At 39.9% G+C, this 16964-nt stretch overlaps 1 long non-coding RNA gene across 1 annotated transcript; it reads left to right on the top strand.

Annotated features, from left to right (window-relative positions):
• The first annotated feature begins 12251 nt into the window (after positions 1 to 12251).
• On the top strand, positions 12252 to 14485 carry LOC112502845. The gene is made up of 4 exons (XR_003067777.1): positions 12252 to 12450; positions 13405 to 13470; positions 13538 to 14116; positions 14176 to 14485. It is a non-coding gene; the product is annotated as an uncharacterized LOC112502845 (long non-coding RNA).
• Positions 14486 to 16964: the final 2479 nt, after the last annotated feature.

The raw sequence follows: 16964 nt of genomic DNA on the forward strand, positions 1-16964 counted from the left end.
AGTGGAGTACAGGAAAGTCTATTAATGCCAAGTTAAAGAGCAATTTGAAAATCACTCTTAGCTCTATGCTTCACCAAGGTCTCCAACGTCTGCACGATCGCTCTGTTTGCCATCCCAAATCGTATGCCCTGATCCTGTCGCAGAGTCGTATAAGCATAAAGCTCAATCAAGTCATATGGATTGAAAGTGATCAAGTCATTGTCATTGAAGACGCTGACTTTACCATGGGCTTGCTTCACTGTGTACTCGATATACTTGATGACTCTGTTGGTGAAGGTCCTCATCTTGATGTCCATGACCAACCTTATTCCATTGTTTGAAAAGACAGCCTGTGGTGGTTGGGTAGTCTGTCTAACAAACCTGTGGCGTAGGAGGTTCATAGATTCTGGTGAAAGCATGCGAGAATTGAGGGCTAAACCTTCGTTGTGATCATGATATAAATATTGATGGATGTTTTCGATCATCACTGGCTCCCTTGGCGGCACCTCTGGACGTCTCTTTAGCGACTCTATGTTAGCAATAATTTCATCGACGACCCCTTGAGGAGGATGCCTCGATGAAGAGGGAACGTCCTCTTGCACCTGGGTTGTGTTTGGGCTAAGGGTTGAGAGTGGGTTGGTGATGGAATGGTTTCTTGTTGGGTTGGCTCGAATTGGGGTAGCTCTGGTTCATTAGTCTCAGTAAGAGTGGTTTCTGGTTCATTGGTTTCTGTTTGGATGGTTTCTGGTTCATTGGGTTGTGTTTGGGTTGGAGGTTGTTGTGGTGAGGAAGGTTGGATGATTGTGGGTTCTTGTTGTATGGGTAAGGTGGTGAAGGGTTCTGTGGTGCGAGGGGTTGGTGAAGGGGTTAAGGGTAGGTTGGGTGTTGGTGATGGAGTGAAAGGTGGGTTGGTTTCTGTTTGTGGGGTGGATTGTTCTTCATCGGATGATGAGCTTAGCTCGATGGGTTCTTGGGACGTGGCGAAGGGAACATGTACATTGTGTACATCTTCAGAGGGCTGAGCCTCTGGTTCCCTCGCTTGAGTTTCTTGGTTTGATGGAGGTGGTTGGTTTTGTGTTTGAGGTGGTGGTGGTGGTGCAGCGGACTCCATTGGTTGTGAAGAAGTGGCTTGGTTCTCCCCCTTATGAGGACCAAGACCATGATCATCGGGGTCTGGATCCTCATGTCTTCGTCTTTTTAGGGGGCGGCTTGATGAGCAGGAGGCTCTGCTCCTATTTTTCTTTCGTAGCCAGATGTGGTCAGCTAGTGTGCATACTCAATCTCCATTGTGCCTTTGTTCCATGGAGCGAAGAAGAGAGTTTGTTCGACCTTGCTGTTATAAGAGACTCTTCTTTAACACGTTTGTAGGCTCAACAGACCTGGCTGCAAACTTTGTACTTATTGCATTGAACGATGAGATAAGTTCCTTTGACAGAGCCCTGAGGTCGGCTCTAGTGGCAAACTCCATGGTGGATGATGAAGCTGGTGGGGGCACGGAGGTGGAGTGGATGCGGATGGTAGGATGGGAAGATTGGCTATTATTTCCTCACCTCTGCAGTGAAGGAGGTAAAGGCTTCATCAAAGGACGGAGCTGCATAGGGGGTGAAGGAGGGGTTGGTTGAGGTATTTGGGCTATGATGGTGGCTGGGAGTGAGGTTAGGGTGGTTTGGATGTTTGCCATTTGGGTGGAGAGGGAGGCTAAGGTTTCATCGATTGATGATGTTGGGGGTGGGGTAGGTTGAGGGATTTGGGAGAGTATGGTGGATGGGAGGGTGTCAAGGGTTTGGGAGATGGTGTTTATTTGGGCGGTGATGAAGGCTATTGTCTCATCGGTCACAGTTGCCTAGGCCGTGAGGGTTGCGATGGAATTCATCATGAGTTGGTTTCGTTGGGTGGCGAAGGTGGATGTGGTGTTATGGTGTTGGGTTATGGTTTGTTGTAACATTTGGAGTCGGGTGGTGTTTTCTCTGGTTTGGGTTTCGAGGGATGCAAGGGATTGTCGAATTGGCGTTAGATCGATGGAAGGTGGGTTGTCGACAATCCCTTGGATGATGAGTTTTAGGTCTTCCAAGGACCGCTGAATCGAGTCGACAAAGGCTTGGAACTCAGTCTTTGTGACTAGATCATCCATAAGGGTAACCCTTGCAGCAACGAATGTTGCAGGTTGTGCCTCAGCTCCAGAGGCGCCCTTAATGCCTTGTGAGAATGTAGGCATTAAAGGACTTCCACCAAGTCCTCTATAGCCCTCTAGTGAGGAGCTATCTCTTGATGTTGCGACATCTTCTTCTTCTTCTTCTTCGGCTTCAGAGGCCGAATAAGAGAAGTGTGTTTCCCCTTGGCTAGATCAAKTATCGATGGGGGTTGTGCACAAAGAGGTGATCACTCCGAACGATCTTGAGGTATTTCAATGTCAGAAGCAACACATGCTTCTGGGTGTGTGAAGGGTGGTGGCGAGCCATGAGGCGATGTGGCTCTTATGTCTTCATCGCCTCTCTGTTGGGAGAGGGGCGTTGGATGGTGTGGTTCCTCGGCTACATCATCTCCAGAGGCCCGAAGAGTGACCTCTGGATGGCTGGCTGGGATGGGGATTGGACTGGGTCCTCCTTGTTCAATACCCCTTTGGCCTTGATCGCCAGGGGTAGTGGTGGTGGTTGCCCTTTGGGAAGAGGGGATGAGAATTGTATGTGAAAGGCCGGGGGATGTACGAGGAGTGTCATCATCATCATCTTCATCATCCGATGAAGACGACTCTTGTGCTCCCTCATTAGTGTTAGGGGACGGTTCTAAGTGCTATGGGGTAGCTGTCCTCGGTTCATGGGACAGAAGAGAGCATTCATACTTTTGCCTTATCTCAGACGTCTCTGGTATGACGCTGAGCATGGCCCTTGATACAGTTCTCTCTGTGGTGTAGCCTTCCTTGGAGATCGTTAAGCGATGGCCGTTCATCAGGAACTGTGGAGTGTACGGTTCATCGGCCGGTAGACCATGTCTCCTCATCACGTCCCTTATGAAGAGAGCGAGAAATTGAGGGAAGAGAATAGAAGTCAATGCCTTTCCTGCGGCCTTGAGTTTGCATTTTTTGATTACCGCTGCATGGATCTTGTTGTAGATAAGGAAGGCATAGTCCAGCGGTAGATTGAAGAAGAGCCCATACATTATCGTCATAATGTTTATGTTGCTCTGATCCATCGACCCTAGTTTGCAGGTGAGAGCTCTGTTCAATATGGAAAAGAGCATATTCCACATTGGGGGCAAGAACTGCCTCTTGAAGTCCGAGGCGTTGCGTAGGTCAAGATTGTAACCTAGCATTTTGATGAAGCGGAGGATGTCAGAACTTGTGGGTGGCTCAGCATATTGGTCAATGTGATGTTCTTGGCGAGTGGGAATGCAAAGGACTTTGGAGACCTTTGCTCGGGAGATTTTAACCGAGCAAACCATGTCATTTGGGGCATCATTGTCCCCCACGATTCCACGGTTCTCGGGAATAAATTCACATGACTGCCAATATTGTTGGACGTACTTGAGAGGTACGCCATTGTCAGTTAAGGTCAAGGTAGGTTGGAGGATGCAGCTTTGGAAAAACTCAATCATTATGGCAAACCTGTCTTCAAACAGGTTGGTTCAAAGGTCTATTGCTTGGTTGTTTGGCTTGATTGGGAAGTAGACAAGTGCACGGTTGTCTGCTCTGGTTGACTGCACGTGACTGTGGTTGTTGTTCGATTCGTGAGAGGCGGAAGAAGCCATTGCTAGTAGAGTTGCAGGTTTTGCTATTTGCTGTTCGTCTTTAGTCTTTCCAGGTTTTGGAAGCGTAAAGGAGAAAAGGTTGGAGAAGAAGGGTATTTATAGGTGGAGAATGAGAAATGGTTTTGAAGAAATAATATATTAAAAGGGTAATGATTATAGTGGGGGACGTTTGGCAAAAAGGTGATTTGGTGGGGATCGTATGCCGTCTTGACTGTACCATGCCATTAATGTTGGAGGACACGTGTCATTATGGGGAGGGTGGATGGGTAATGTGAAGGGGTTTATGGGGAACAGGCTGTTGGAATGGCAGGCGTGTGTAAGATGACCTTTGGATTATTTGGGATAATTTAAATAATTATCCCAAATAATATCTCTTGAATATCAATCCAAAAAAAATATTTAAAAATTCCATCTAATTGTAACATAAATACTAATTACGAAGTTTTGGTCTTCTAAAAACCCATGTTGTATAGTTTTTAGTCACAAAAGCTGCAATTTTGTATAATTTTTAAAAAGTTTTCAATTAAAGATGGGTTTTTGGATTAAAATAATTTTTTCATGGAACCAGAGGCGCTCTGGTTGGTCATGACTCTTTGGATGGGGAACCAGAGGTCTCTGGTTGAGAGTGATGAACAAGTTCATCGATGGAATGTTGGGTTGTATGAATAATGAGCCTTGGATAGACAAACCAGAGGCTCTGGTTAAGCATGGACAACCCATTATGTGGGACCAGAGGGGCTCTGGTTGAATGCAAAAGATTTGTTCATCATTTATATAGCATTTTTGGTGTCCAGAGGCTCTGGATAGAAGAACCAGAGGCTCTGGGATGGAAAATACATATTTATGCAATGAAAATTGTTCATGATGAATGTAAAACTCCCCCTCAAATGATGCATGGGGATGAGATTTGAGTTTAAAAACTCCCCCTAGAAACAATAAGGAGGTTGATTTTGATGACCAGAGGCTCTGGTCTATACAACCAGAGGCTCTGGTTGTGAATGACGATGAAAACTTATATGAAATGTAGTTAAATATGTGAATGAATATGAAAATGAATGGGTCTTTGAGACCAGAGGGTTCTGGTTCCAAAGACAACAAATCTAGAGTCTCTGGTCTTTAGAACTAGAGGCTCTGGTTGCGAAGGTTATGCAAAGAAATATGAATTTTTGGTTAAGTGCATGTAAGTATGTGTGAAATGGATGGGCCTTTGAGACCAGAGGGCTCTGGCTCCAAAAGCTTTGAATCCAGAGGCTCTGGTCTTTAGAACCAGAGGCTCTGATTGAGAAAAAGGGGTACTTAATGAAAAAGTTCACAAAGTATTGGCTTTAGACCAGAGGTCTCTGGTTCCGAAGGAGATGGAATATGACTTGGTTACATGCATAAATGAATGAAGAAAACCAAGTTTGAGACCAAAGAGGTTCTGGTCTCAAAGAATTGGCAACCAGAGGCTCTGGTCTATACAACCAGAGGCTCTGCTCTTGGAAGGAAGTACTTGGTGAAAAATACCAAGTATTTGTTTTGGACCAGAGGTCTCTGGTTCCAAAGGCGATGAAAACTTTTAGCCAAAATTTAAGCAAGTGTTTCTAAATGGCCAGAGGCTTTGGTCTTTAGAACCAGAAGCTCTGGTTTAGAGTACTTGGTGTTTATGGCCATAATAATATTTGTCACTTATAGGCATAACCATGAGATATTGAGGATCTTTGGTTTCAAACTAATGATTGCCTCTAAGTGGTGAGAYTCAGCATACCCATCTTGCTGACTAGGAATAAAAATCTTTTCTCATCAAGAGCTTTTGTGAAAATGTCAGCAAGTTGAATCTTAGTGGGAACAAAGTACATTTCTATATTACCTTTTTCAACATTGTCTTTCAGAAAGTGCTACCTTACATCGATGTGCTTGGTCTTGGAATGTTGCACAGGATTTGCAGAGATGGCTATTGCACCTCTTGGAGTCACATGGGATTGGTATTTTTTCATATTGAAAGCCATAGTCCTTAAGCTGAGTCTTCATCCAGAGAACTTGTGAACAACAACTAGCAGCAGCAACATATTATGCTTCTGCTGTAGAGGTTGAGACACAATTCTGTTTTTTGGATGTCCAACTTACCAGCTTGTCCCCAAGAGTTGACAACTTCCAGACGTACTCTTTCTATCAAGCTTGCAACCTGCATGTTCTGCATCTATATAGGCTATTAGATCAAAGCCAGAGTTCTTAGGATACCAGAGACCCAATGAAGGGGTTCCCTTAAGGTATCTAAAGATCCCCTTGACCACAAAGAGATGAGATTATTTAGGATTGGATTGATACCTTACACAAAGACATGTAGCGAACATAATATCTGGTCTACTAGTAGTTAGATACAGGAGTGATCTTAATCATGCCTCTGTAGGTTGTTATATCCACAAATTTGCCTAATGGATCAGCATATAACTTAGCTCCTATAGCCATAGGTGTTCTCATCGATGATGAATTTGAGAGAGAGTATTTCTTCAGAAGGTCAGTCACATACTTGGACTGATTGATGAAAATCCCTTCTGAAGTTTGTTTTATTTGAAGACCAAGGAAGAAACTAAGTACTCCCATCATACTCATCTCAAATTTGGTTTTCATCAGCTCTGAGAATTTTTTGCAATGTTTTGCATTTGTGGAGCCAAATATGATGTCGTCCACATATATTTGTACAAGTAGTATGTCACCTTTATGCTTCTTGAGAAAGAGGGTTGTATCGATTGTACCTTTTTTGAATCCATTGTTGATGAGAAAGGTGGATAAAGTTTCATACCAGACCCTGCGTGCTTGCTTCAGCCCATAGAGGGCTTTGTCCAGAAAGTAGACGTACTTTGGATGTTTTGGATCTTCAAACCCAGGGGGCTGCTGCACGTATACTTCTTCTTGAAGTTTGCCATTGAGGAAGGCAGATTTGACATCCATCTAATAAACCTTAAAGCCTTTGTGAGTTGCATAGGCTAAGAATATCCTGATGGCTTCAAGTCTCGTGACGGGAGCAAATGTCTCATCATAGTCAATCCCTTCTTCCTAGCAGTAGCCCTTGGCAACAAGCTTGGCCTTGTTCCTTATGACTATGCCATCTTCGTCCTTCTTGTTTCCGAAGACCCATTTGGTTCCTATGGCCGTCTTCCCTTTGGGTAGAGGATGAGGGACCACACCTTGTTTCTCTCAAACTGGAGTAGTTCTTCTTGCATTGCGTCTATCCAGTTTGGGTCTTGTAGGGCTTCAAAAATCTTCTTTGGTTTTATCATGTTAAGAAAGTTGGCGAAGAGGCATTCATTGGCTGTTGTGGATCTTGTCTTGATGATTTGGTGATGTGGATGATCTTTTGTCCACTTGGTGCTCGACTGGGGTTCTGGAGCAACAGGATGCAGTTCTTCATCGACCGATGGAACTGCTTGCTCCCCCTCGAAGAGATCATCTCCAGATTGAGACCTCTGGTTCTTGTTCTTGATCTGAAGACACAAAAGAGGTAGTCGGTGAAGTAACATGAGTTTCAGTAAGAGTTGTACCTTTAGCATTGGAGACTTCATGTTCTTCATCGGTTCTAGAAGTGGATTTTGCAGTAGGTGCATGTGTAGAGATTACTTCTTCTTCGAAGATGTTTTCAAATAATTGAGCTAACTCTAATTCATTGGGTTTGCCAAGTGATGAATCAGAGGCTCTCTGTTGAAGTCCGAGTACTGAACTGTTGTGTCCAGAAGTCATTGGTGTGGAGTCATCAAAGGATACGTTAATGCTTTCTATAATAATCTTTGTCCTTTTGATGTAGACTCTGTAGGCCTTTGCGGTTTGAGAATATCCCAGAAAGATCCCTTCATCAGCTTTCTTGTCGAACTTGCCAAGATATTCGCTATCGTTGAGTACAAAACATTTGCACCCAAAGACATGGAAATACTTGACATTTGGTCTTCTTTGATTGATGAGCTCATAGGGTATTTTCTGGTGCCTCTTGTTGATGATAGACCGATTCTGGGTGAAGCAGGCAGTAGAAATAGCTTCAGCCCATAAGGTGATGGGTAACTCCGAAGAAGTAAGCATGGTCCTTGTTGCTTCCACGAGGGTTCTGTTCCTTCGCTCCACCACTCAATTTTGTTGTGGAGTTCTGGCTGCTGAAAAGTTTTGTGAAATGCCTTCACTAATGAGGTATTCATCGATACTGGCATTTTTGAATTCAGTTCCATTGTTGCTTCTAACTTTTATGAGTTTTCGTTGTAGAAGGACTTGGAGCCTTTTCATCACCCCAATGAGTAGGTCAAGAACATCTGATTTCTTCTTTACAAACTCAASCCAGGTGTATCTGGAGTATTCATCAACTAGTACTAATATGTACTTCTTTCCAGTGAGGCTTTGTGTAGATATGGGCCCACATAGATCAATGTGAATCATGTCCAATGGCTTGGTGCAGGAGGTTTCTGACTTAGTTTTGTGAGAGGCCCGCTTTAGCTTTCCCATCTCGTAGGCTGAACACAGGTGGTCTTTTTCGAAATTGAGGTCCGGTATCCCGTTGACCAGCTTCTGTTTGGCTAATTTCCTTAGAACATCAAAGTTGGGATGTGAGAACTTTTGATGCCATAGCCAATTTTCATCGCTCTTATGGGATACAAGGCAGAGTGTGTCTTGTCCCACAGAGGATTGAAAGTCTAGAAGATAGAGATTTCCTTCTCTCTTTGCCTTGATGATGGTTTGGTCGGGCTGTGTTTCTATGATGCAGAAACCCTTGCGGAATCTGACTTCAAGACCCTTGTTGCAGAACTGGCATATGCTTGGTAAGTTGTGCCTTAAGCCTTCAACATAAGCCACTTTGCTGATGGAGATGTTTCCTTTTATAAGAGTATTATATCCCTTGATGGTACCCTTACTGTTTTCTCCAAAAGTGACAGAGCCTCCATATTTCTCGATAAAGGAGGAAAGTTGACTTTTGTCACCAGTCATGTGCCTGGAGCAATCTGAATCCATATACCATGGTTGCACATGCTGGTCCTGCAAGACAAATTAAGGGGTTTTAGGTACCCATTTCATAATGGGTCCACGTTTGTTAGTGGGGGATACCTCTCTCTTTTCATCACCCTTGGCCTTTGCAGGCTTGGGTTTGTTTGCATTTCCCTTGCCCTTAGACTTGGGCTTTCTCACGTTTTCATTGGATTTAACTTTATAGTGATAAACGTGTTTGGAGAATATGCAGCGATGTGTCAACATGTGGTTCCTCAGGTTTTGTAAAAGAGCTAAACATTGAYAATTATGATTCTTTGGATATGAATGTCTAACTTTCTTTTTATTTGATAAAAATGAAGAAGTAAATACAGGAGATGAAAATCATGTCCTAGCATCGGTTGTTTTTACAAACTTCCTATCTAGTTCAGATTTTTTATTTGTGGAGGTCTTGGTCTTTACTTCTTTACTCCTGAGGAAGGACTGCTTTTCTTCAGCTGAATGAGAGGAAAAGTGGTGGTTAGATTTCTCAGAGGCAGGTCACTTTTGTTTTTGCTCATGAGTAAACTTAATGAACTTAGAAGATGTACAGGGCCTTGTGAGTTATAGTTAGCAGATTTGATATTGCTCAGCTTTCCCTTTCCTTTGTCTGAAGATTTCATCGATGGTGGAACATCATATTTCATTGAGGGTTTGAAGTTTTGAGGCTTCTTATGCTCAATGATCTTTAGTGATTCACAGACTATCTCTTCTTCAGATTTAGAATCAAGAAAGTCTCTCACTGATTTCTCGAAATCAAAATTATCATGGATGTTTGTGGGAGGTGTGGGTTCAGAGGTTGATGCTTCAGAGTGATCTGTTGGAGGTTCCATCGTTTCTGACTTGGACGAACCTCCAATGCTACTTGGATGGTTCATCGATTCATCAGTTGACGTTTCCTTACTACGATTCTCCTTTTCATCAATAGTACTTGCTGATGAAGTGGGATTGACAACCAGAGACTCTGATTTAACCATAGGGTTTCCATCGGCCTCTGATTTGGAGGCATCGTTCCTTTCATCAGAATTCTTACATATATTGCTCTCGTACACCATGTTTTCAAAATCCTGTCTTAAAACGACAGTTTTTCCATCGACTTTAACTCTTTTAAAATTTGCTTTTGGTTTCGGGAAAAATTCGGGTTTTTGAATGCATCCAAGTTTGAAAGTGGATTCAAGGGTGGATTTCTTTGTTTCGATGAAGGAGTCCAATTCATTGAATCCAATCCCTTGAGTGTTCGTTTGACCGTTTAACTTTTCGTATACATTTTGGGCATCCCTGCATTTCTTCATCAAAAGTTCATTGGTTTGAAGCTTCTGGTGAAGAACCTCCCTTGCTTTTGGAAAGAAATCTTTGAGAGCTACTGATTTAAGGCTCTTTGCCTCAGATTCTTTTAAGGCTTTAGCTTTGTTTTCTAAGTCTTTGGTTATTCGCTTGTTTAATTCCAGAAGTTTTTCTTCCTCTGATTTTTAGAAAGTAGAGATGCGAGTCTTTTCCTTGACGAGTTTGGCTTTTTCTTCGGTTAGAAGATCAATCCTCTCTTGTAGAAACTGACTTCTTTTTCCGCTTTAAGTCTTTCAGATTTTTCAAAATTTAATTTTTCTTTTAGTTTAAAGAAGTCCTTTGAATGTTTTATTACCCTTAACTCTAGCTCAGATGGAGCAGAGTTGGTTTCATCGAAAGTAGACTCACATACCTGATTATCAGAGTCAGAGTCGGATTCTGCATTGGACGTGACCATCAGACAGATGAGTGCTTTATCTTCTTCATCGGATGAAGAATCAGACACCCAATTTTCTTTCTCAGCCATCAAGCTTCGCTCTCTTGGATTGTATTTATATTTATTCTTGTAATAATCAGCATCCTTTACCAGTCGTCCTCTACACTCTTTGAAAAAATGACCGATTTTTCCGTACCTAAAGCAGCGGAGGTCATTTTTCCTTTCGTCTTTGTCTTCTTTCTTCTCCTCTCTTCTCTTCCATCTCTTCTGTCTTCCCTCTCATAGAATTTTGATGGCTTCTTTTCATAGGATGGCTGGTACTTCTCTTTTTTCGTTCATAGGGCCTTTTGATGAACTTCTTCTGGAACTGTTTCGTAATTAAGGCCAGAGATTTAGCAAAGGCTTTGATATCATCATCTGATTCGGATGTCTCGTCCTCAGATTCTGATTCTACCACCAGTGCTTTCTTTCCTTTCTTCTTGTGGTCTCTGGTGGAGGTCCTTGAAACATCCTTTTCTTCAGTAGCAAGAGCCAGAGGTCCACCGATGGACACTTTCTTCTTCATGATATCGTTCTCTTGTGCAGCAAGAGTTCCGTATACATCATGAAGTGACCAGCCGTCTAAGTCCTGATTTGCTTGAAGGGACATTGACAACTGTGTCCATTCATCGCCGAGACTTTTAAGGAACAAAACATTATTTTCTTTCTTCGTCCTGGAGATATCGTCTCAATGACATTGATTAATCAATGTATTGAAACGATCGTATGTCTTTTGAATTGGTTCATCTGGAAGTGCCTTGAAGTTGGTATATTCGTTGAGACATTGGGCTCTACGATTCTTCTTTGTTTTTGCTCATTCTTCTAATTGGCTTGCCAGCTCATCCCATAGTTCCTTTGATGTGGAACATGCATAAAGGGATTGGAAGATTTCATTGGGAATGGCCATGATTATTTAGTCGTTTGGCCTTGTTAGGACTGAGAAATCAGTATTAATTGTATTCGTCTTGAAAGGTTTAATATAGTCTATAATTGTAAAAAAGTCAGCGTGTTTGACTTTTCTTATAGGTTTGACTTTGACTTTGTCTTTGTATGTTTGACCATATAAATATGGTTAAGCCTTTGTAATTAGTGGAAGAAGAGCTTAATTGTAATATTCATACGTGTAATGAGAGTTTGACCATATTGAATACATTGACTTTTTCTTTGAAGTGTTCTTGGTGTTCTTAATGATAAATCTGAATCTGCCATGATTGATATGAAGATATTGAAGAATTGATCAGATATTGTGGACACACTATTGGTATCAGAGCAAGTTTGCAAGAAATCAGAGAAAAGATCAATAGTTTTGAAGATTTTAATTTATGGATTTTTTTTTGAGTTCTTCGTGTTCTTCAGTGTTTGATCCGATTTTGTTTAATTTTTTTTTGTGTTTTCGTGTTAAGATCATGATCAAAATGTGCGTTTTAGAATCGTGAATCTTTGTTATTCACGCGAATTCTTGATCTGATCAATCGTTTTCAAGTTTTTGGTGAATTTTTGTGTTTTTTTTAAATTTTTTCGTGTTCTTGAATTTTTTTTTAAACCAGTGTTTTTGATCCATTTTGTTGTTAAATTTTTCTAGTTTTTGTGTTTTTAAGTGTTTTGATCTGTTTTTTGAATTTTTTTGTTGATTTTTTTTGTTAAACCGTCCAAAGCCCAATCGGTTTAAAACTTAGATTTTTTTTGGGCTTCAAAATTCTAAGCCCAACATTGACCGGACTCTTAGTCCGCCTACATCTTGTCTCCATCTTCAACATTGAACACTGCGTGTTAATTGAACGGAGAAGAGGAAATCGAAGGGGTAAGCTTCTTGACCGGATTGTTCACCGGTTGATACCTCTCTTCAATTGATTTCAAGTCTAGGTAAACCTCACACCATTCAAGCGGTATTCATCTTCACCGCATATCTCTTGAGCGGAGAACGAGCGGAGATCGAGCGAAGAGGTAAACCGATCAATCTTGATCTGTATTCGGATTCGTCTAAACAGGTAAGATTCTGATTTTATCTAAGTCTTAACCGTACAACCCTTGACCGGATTAGTGAGCGGTTTAGGTTTTGCTTTAACCGGAGTGTGATCGGTTTAAGTTTAGCCTTGACCGGAGTGTGATCGGTTTAAGTTTTAGTCTTGAGCGGTTTAGGACTTGGAATTTGTACATCCAAGTATTTTGAGCGGACTTCTAATCCGCTTAATTCATATTATCCAGATTTTAAATTGTTCTCTGTTTCTTGATTCATTTTGATAAATCGCTCAATTCATACGATTTGGATTTAATCGCARCAAGGTTTTCTAACAGTTGACTGTCATCTTTCTCAATCGTTCATCATATGTCATTCATATCATTTGATTTAGGATTCTGAGTTGAAGCTATAAATACTTGAAACAGTTGATTGTTTTGACATACAGMAGTCTTGTTGATCTTGAAACAGTTGATTGTTTTGAGTTCCATTGTTCTTTGAGTGCTTTAAATACTTGTGTATGATTCAAGGTCGATTATTGTAAATAGCATACAAAAGTTTTTAGTTTTGTTTACTGTGATGGGATTTTGTTGAGCTGCTCCTGCATCTTTCTCTTTTGGGAATATTGGGAATATTGTTGAACCAAACTCAGTGTATGTTTGAGCATGATGCATGAATAACTGTGTTTGTGATTTGTTAGTTCAACTAGTATTGTTAGTTAAACTGGGTTTCATTTCAATTCATTTTAAAGCATTGCCAGGTTGCTATCTGCTTGAAGCTGTAGTAAGTGAATTCATTGTTCCTGCAATGAATGATTTGTTTTCATATTAAGCAGATCTGTTGTTTAGTATCTTGAACTATTTTGAAGACTTTTTGAGCAAGTTTAGTATCTTCTGTGATCTGTGCTTTTTAAACAAGTAGTTTATAATATCTGTGTTGAGCACTTTGCCTCAGCAACAACAAGATCTCGTTTCGATACTTGTAGTGTACAGGTTGAAGAAGAAGCAGAAGTATTAAATGAGGATTGACAGCATTGCAACCTTGATTGCTGGTTTGAGTTTGAATTCTATTTTTGTAAAACAGTTTATGTGATAGGTTCTTAACAGAAGTATTAACAGTGTGCAGGTTAACAGTTTGAGTTGCAGGTCTTAACACAGCTACACAGTGTGCAGCAGAATTACTTCATTTTGACAGCAACTATTTTGGCAGCAATTTTTTGTGTTTTTGAATAGCAGCCCAGCTACTTAAATACACAACAGGTCTTAGTTTTTCTGTATTGGTGTAAAGAAGGAAGAAAACAGCAGTTAGAAGTTGGTGTGAACAAGAACAACAGCAGCAACAAATTGCAAGTCTTAACAGCAGCATTCATCAGATTAAAACAGCAGATTGGACAGCAGGTGAAATTTGAAGCTGTTACATAGCTACACTGCAAGAAGGTCTTGACAGGTTTCTCAACTGTTGGTGTGAACTAGACAACAAGCAACAGCTGTGTTGGTGTGCAATCTGCAGTCAACAGCAAAGCTAAGAAAGAACGAAAACAGCAACTCAGTTTTACAGTTCTTGACAGCATCTCAAGCATTAACAGACAGCAACTGTGTTTGACAATTCCAAAACAGCAGATTCACATAAACATCAGCTCCATAGCTTCATTTGTTGTGATTAGACTGTCTTAACAACAGTTCAAGTGCACGTCACAGGTTCAATTCATATGTTGTTTTGGTTTCTGTTTTTAGTTTGAGGTTAAGATTTGAAGAAGAGTGTGCAGGTGACAGATTTCATCCTGATTATCACACAAATCTTGGAAAGGAGATAGCACTGTGCAGCAAAACGGCAACAACAGCAACGCAGCTCTGTTCATCATTGTTCAAACTCTGTTGAAGTTACATCTTTGAAATAGCAAGCTCTTCAGTTGAATTGTCTAAACTGTCTAAACCAGCAGCCCAAGTGAAGCAACTGATAAGCGTAACATACACGTGAATTTTTGGATACACTTTCAAGAGCAGATAGATCATTTTTTTTAAAGTGTAATATCTGTATTGTAAAGAGTTGATATTCTTTGATTTGGACTTAGACTCAGGTTTTTGGACTTGGTTTATTGTTTTGAACTGTTTTTAGTTTCTTAGTTCATTTGTGTTTAGGTTTTTTTTTGGATCATTGTATATTTGTTTGTGTGTGAGTTTTTCAGTGTTTGTGTTTTTCTGTTCTTTTTGAGCTTAACTGTTCATATTTCTTTTATCTGATTTCACTGCATAGATCCTTAACTGATCAATTTTTTTTAAAATGGCAGATATTCTTATGAAGGAGAATCAAGAATTGCGAGCAAAGTATGCTGAGCTGGAAAAGAACTTTAAACTTCAGAATTATGTTGATGTGAAATGTAATGAAACTTTGCATCAAGAATATAAAGCAAAGATAGAAAAAGTTAAGGATGAATCCAAATATGAGTTAGATAAACTTAACAAATCCTTGGATAATATCACAGTAGAATTTGACAAAGAAAGATAAACAAGGAATCAATCTTATAAAGATTTGCACAACAAACTCCAAAAAGTTCAAATTGAACTAATTGCTGAGAGGAATTCTCCAAGGAACAATTTAGATGTAAAGGACTTAATTGACAAGTTCCACAAGACTGAGAATGAGCTGAATGAGTTTAGGAGATTGTTGGGATTAGAAAAGGAAAAGGTTTTAAAGACTGACAAGATTTTAAACGATGAAAGGAAAGAGATGGAGATAGAAAAGAAGAGGATAATCGAAGTTGAAAGAAAGTTTGGAACTGAACGAGAATCTTACGAGAAGAAGATTAACTCTCTCGAGCTAAACGCCAAGATGCTTCTAAAGCAAATCTCTGATTTTGAGCAGCTTATTGTTTTGGAAAGAGAGAAACATGCTAAAGAAAAGACAGACATCTCCGAAGAYTGTCARAGCYARYTRCAGAAACTGTCTGAAAGCATTGACTTAAAGCAAAAGGCTTTAGACGAAGAGAAAAAGCAATTTGCTATAGAGAAGAGAAATACTTCAAAGAAGTATACAACAATTGCGAAAGATCTTACTGAGAAAAGGAAGTGGCTTGATATCGCTTCGGAGAATGACAAAAGCAGCTCAGATGAAGAGAAGAGAGAGTTGGTTAATCAGAAGAAAAGATTTGAAATGCTTCAGAAGGAGTTAGAAGGTAAACTCCTTGATACTTCAAAGAAATTGTCTGATCTAAAGACAGACCTTGAAACTGAATTGAACATGAGAACTGAACTGAAAATTAAATATGATTTAGTTACTGTAGAACGAGACCAGCTTTTACAAAAAGCCAAAGACTTTTCGTGTGCTCAAAGCTCAACTGGTTCTCCTTCTCAGTGTAAAACCAGCTTTTATAATTGTTCATCCTCGAACAGTTATTCAAGTAGTTCTAAATCTAATGTTTCTAAGAACTATTCTCGTTCTAATCAGTACTATCAAGGGTATGTCATTCGATCACCCAATTATTCTTCAAAGTTTAAAAGTATATGGGCTAGTAAGTCTGATTTTGCTTTATCTCATACACCTGTTGGTACTAACAATCTTCCTTGCATTGTGAAGTCTACTACTGATTTGATTAATCTTAGCAAGAGAAGGTTTTTGTGCTCAACATGCAGAACCAACAATTTTGTAAATAATAAACGGTTCAACAGGTTGCATGGAGATAATAGTTATCAGAATAATTGGAAAGGTAAGAACAGGTATGATCACAATTACTCATACGATTCATATTTTAATCCTGGTCATCCTGTTCATAGTGCTGAAAAGAATACATCCTATAGAAAGAAATGGTTTGGTAATTACAACATACCCCAACCAACTACTAACATATTAGGACCCAAGTTCGTTTGGGTACCAAAATCTACTTGATTTGGTTTTGCAGGTGTGTCCATCTTATGCTGATCAAAATATCATCTCAATGATACACCGATGCAGGGGGAGTTGTGATTTATTCCAACTATGGCTTCTGAACATTTCAGTTCAGAACCCGTGTTTTTCCGAGTGTGGTTTCTAAACACCCAGTTTAGAACCCGTACTTAAAATGTTTTCTTTTTCATTTTTGAGCTTAAAATGATTCATTACTTAAATCTATTTTCTAGGGGGAGTTTCCTTAGAAAATTCAATAATTGGTTTTGGAAATATTTTTTTTGGGGATAACGAGTACATTCTCTTAACAGGTATTTCCTGAGTTTTTATTTGCGTAAATTCTCATCGTACATAACTCCAATACCTGTTTCAGCTTTTCTTCAAACTGTTATTATCACGTTTCTTATATGAAAATCATTTTCGGTGATAATACACTCGTTCGTATTCAATTTTGTTTTCTGATATTGTTTTTCTTTGACTGATACACATTCATTCATTTTTTTTAATATAAGAATCTGTAAACTTGTTCTTACAGATCTTCATTCATTTCTCTCGTACATATCAAATATTCGAATTTTTGTCGCTTCATTCTTTATTGATCGTGCTTAAAGTCAAATTAATTGATCAATTTTTTATCTGATCATTGTGCTTTAATGAAATAATATT

Source organism: Cynara cardunculus, unplaced genomic scaffold (assembly GCF_001531365.2).
Source record: "Cynara cardunculus var. scolymus isolate 2C unplaced genomic scaffold, CcrdV1 Un_Scaffold_2053, whole genome shotgun sequence".
In the NCBI taxonomy this organism is placed as follows: Eukaryota; Viridiplantae; Streptophyta; class Magnoliopsida; order Asterales; family Asteraceae; genus Cynara; species Cynara cardunculus.